The sequence below is a fragment of the Nanorana parkeri genome, unplaced genomic scaffold, assembly GCF_000935625.1.
Source record: "Nanorana parkeri isolate BGI_ZX_2015 unplaced genomic scaffold, ASM93562v1 scaffold1724, whole genome shotgun sequence".
Classification (NCBI taxonomy): domain Eukaryota; kingdom Metazoa; phylum Chordata; class Amphibia; order Anura; family Dicroglossidae; genus Nanorana; species Nanorana parkeri.
In genome coordinates this window covers 306,026-309,495 of record NW_017307992.1, presented here as the reverse complement: position 1 = coordinate 309,495, position 3,470 = coordinate 306,026, and the positions used below count along the sequence as shown (strand labels likewise).

Below are 3,470 nucleotides of genomic sequence, written 5' to 3'. Positions count from 1 at the left end.
TCGGGTGCTGATGCTGTGGAGCGCACAGAGGAGTCAGGTAGAGGAGAGCAGAGGAGTCTGTGTCTGCGAGTGACACGAGTCTGGTGAGTCCTCCCATCACAAGTCATGATCTTAGTTGTTGGCTGTCTGAATATTCGGCGTAGATGATTTCTTCTGTCTGTTCCTGACATCTCATCTTCCTCTCCATCTGCTGGATCATTGTCTCCCCAATACCTGACTCTGTTCCCATCTGCTCCCCACTACCAAATCCTCCAACCCCGGCCATGCCAGCCTATCCCACCGTCTGTAGGTAGATTGCATCTGAGGTGTCCCTTCTCCGTGTCATTGTAAGAAGATTCTACTTCTTAGCCTCTGCTCAGCTTCTCTCAGCCTCTCTTCAGCCTCTCCTCAGCCTCTCTCAACCTCTCTCACCCTCTCCTCAGCCTCTCTCACCCACTCTCACCCTCTCCTCAGCCTCACTCAGCCTCTCCTCAGCCTCTCCTCAGCCTCTCCTCAGCCTCTCTCAACCTCTCTCACCCTCTCCTCAGCCTCTCTTCAGCCTCTCTTCAGCCTCTCCTCAGCCTCTCTCAACCTCTCTCACCCTCTCCTCAGCCTCTCTTCAGCCTCTCTTCAGCCTCTCCTCAGCCTCTCTCAACCTCTCTCACCCTCTCCTCAGCCTCTCTTCAGCCTCTCTTCAGCCTCTCCTCAGCCTCTCTCAACCTCTCTCACCCTCTCCTCAGCCTCTCTTCAGCCTCTCTTCAGCCTCTCCTCAGCCTCTCTCAACCTCTCTCACCCTCTCCTCAGCCTCTCTTCAGCCTCTCTTCAGCCTCTCCTCAGCCTCTCTCAACCTCTCTCACCCTCTCCTCAGCCTCTCTTCAGCCTCTCTTCAGCCTCTCCTCAGCCTCTCTCAACCTCTCTCACCCTCTCCTCAGCCTCTCTTCAGCCTCTCTTCAGCCTCTCCTCAGCCTCTCTCAACCTCTCTCACCCTCTCCTCAGCCTCTCTTCAGCCTCTCTTCAGCCTCTCCTCAGCCTCTCTCAACCTCTCTCACCCTCTCCTCAGCCTCTCTTCAGCCTCTCCTCAGCCTCTCCTCAGCCTCACTCAGCCTCTACTCAGCCTTTACTTAGCGTCTCCTCAGCCTTTCTCAGCCTCTCCTCAGCCTCTCTCCGCTTCTCTCAGTGTCTCCTCAGCGTCTGTCAGCCTCTCCTAAGCCTCTCTTCAGCCTCTCCCAGCCTCTCTCACCCTCTCCTCAGCCTCTCCTCAGCCTCTCTCAGCCTCTCCTCAGCCTATCATGTCTTCTTTCAGTCCTTCTGTCTCTTCTTCTTCTTTCAGTTGGGGGTGGGGAGACTCCCACAAATCTTATTCTTGCTCTCTCGTTACCACTGACTGAACAATACTTGGCTTTCCTGGGCTCCCGGGAACACTTTGACTTGGGTAGAGCTAAGAAGCATCCCAGTGCAAGTCAGTCACAGAGCTTCATGCTGGAAATTCTCTAAAACCAATAAAACAAATGTTCTACGTGACCAATAATTGATCCAATGTCATGTTCTGCAAGTTATCCAGGTCACCGCAGGTTTCCACAGCGGACGGCAGAGCTCGTCGTCAATATCCCTTTGTCTATGGGCAGATCTGATCCTATGTGGTTGGGCCATACAGTATACAATCCATTTTCTGGAATTCACAATTCCAATATGATTTGTGACAATGACGTTGTATCAAAGATACGGAACCACCGGGAACAAATCTCCTCCGACCGGTGTGGGGGCGTTCTCCATGGGAAAGGGGGGGCCATGCTTTTACCATTCACCCGGGAGCGCTGGTGAATCTCTCCCCGAGGCTGACAGATCGCGTATTCGCTCAGCCACATTCCCCGGTGTCATGCTTTGCTGGGACTCAGTTCAGTAATAGAATACATTGTCGCGGGATCACAATATTTGTTTTCATTTTAACCTCATTCACCCACCAAAAATATATATGTATGTTGTTTTCACACAACCATAAAGGTATTTTTGGTTTTGTTAGGCGGAGTTGTTTTTTGTTATTATTTTAAGATTTATTATGGGGGGTTTTTTTTTGTTTACTAAAATTTTGTCTGTTTTATGTTTTTTTGTTGTTTTTATTTTACATATGGGAGAGCAGTCTGATATAGGCAAGAAGATTTCAATAAGTCAAATCGGTGAATATGTTTCTAATTGTTTTTCATAGCTTGTTGTAGTGTGATCATTGCACTGTGCTTTATTATTATAATAATAATAAAAAATGAATAATAATAAAAATAATTTTGGTTCAAAAATGCACAACAGCCACTGGTGCTTCTATCTGGGGACAGTCCTACAGTAGTTTGGTAGACCAAGTGCTCCATCCTGCCTGCCCCTTATTTGACTTTTTTGTATTTTTTCTTAACTTTCTTTTCCTTTATTAAAATGTTTTATCTGTTTGGCCCAAGCATTCCTAAATTCACTGACTGTTGACTGACTCTGTTCCTCTGCTGGAAGTCTGTTCAGTTCATTTTATTAGTTTTGAACTTAGTTTGAGGTCGTGTCTCTTGTGTTCCTAGATATTAGCTTCATATTGAAACTTCCGACCTCCTGATCTTTATTCATATATTTAAAGGGTTCATTCATGTCCCTTCTTTCCTCCGGACTGCACGTGTTTAGTTCCTGCAGTCTCTGCTGATATGTTTCACCACTCAGACCTTTCACCATTTTTTGTAGCCCATCTCTGGACTCGTTCATCAATATGTGTTTTGTAAGTGTGATCTCCAGAACTGGACACAGCATTCTAAATGATCTCTAACTAAGGATCTGTATAGAGGGATCAGGACCTCCTTCCCCCTGCTGGGGATCCCTCTAGTGATAACTAAGGATCTGTATAGAGGGATCAGGACCTCCTTCCCCCTGCTGTGGATCCCTCTAGTGATAATAAAGATCTATATAGAGGAATCAGGACCTCCTTCCTCCTGCTGGGGATCCCTCTAGTGATAATAAAGATCTATATAGAGGGATCAGGACCTCCTTCCCCCTGCTGGGGATCCCTCTAGTGATAACTAAGATCTATATAGAGGGATCAGGACCTCCTTCCTCCTGCTGGGGACCCCTCTAGTGATAATAAAGATCTATATAGAGGGATCAGGACCTCCTTCCCCCTGCTGGGGATCCCTCTAGTGATAACTAAGATCTGTATAGAGGAATCAGGACCTCCTTCCTCCTGCTGGGGACCCCTCTAGTGATAATAAAGATCTATATAGAGGGATCAGGACCTCCTTCCTCCTGCTGGGGACCCCTCTAGTGATAACTAATCACTTAGAAGGATTGCTTACTTTTTTTGCTTTATATTTATATATTATAGAGGTCACCTGACATCTGAGTGTTGCTGCCCTTTAAACTACCTGACCTCACACACTGTCTCCTAGCTCCTGAGCATGCACAACATTGTCACGCTGATTACCCCTATTATAAAACTGCATGAAAAATGCAGCAGCTGTTCAACAACT

At 47.2% G+C, this 3,470-nt stretch overlaps 1 protein-coding gene across 2 annotated transcripts in view; it reads left to right on the top strand.

The window, feature by feature from the left end:
* The first annotated feature begins 3 nt into the window (after positions 1–3).
* The window catches only part of DRAXIN (dorsal inhibitory axon guidance protein), a 31,255-nt gene continuing 27,788 nt past the window's right edge, over positions 4–3,470 (top strand). For both annotated transcript variants that reach the window (XM_018571279.1, XM_018571280.1), the window contains exon 1: positions 4–83. The gene's annotated coding sequence lies outside the window, so the exon portion shown is untranslated. The remainder of the gene's footprint in view (positions 84–3,470) is intronic.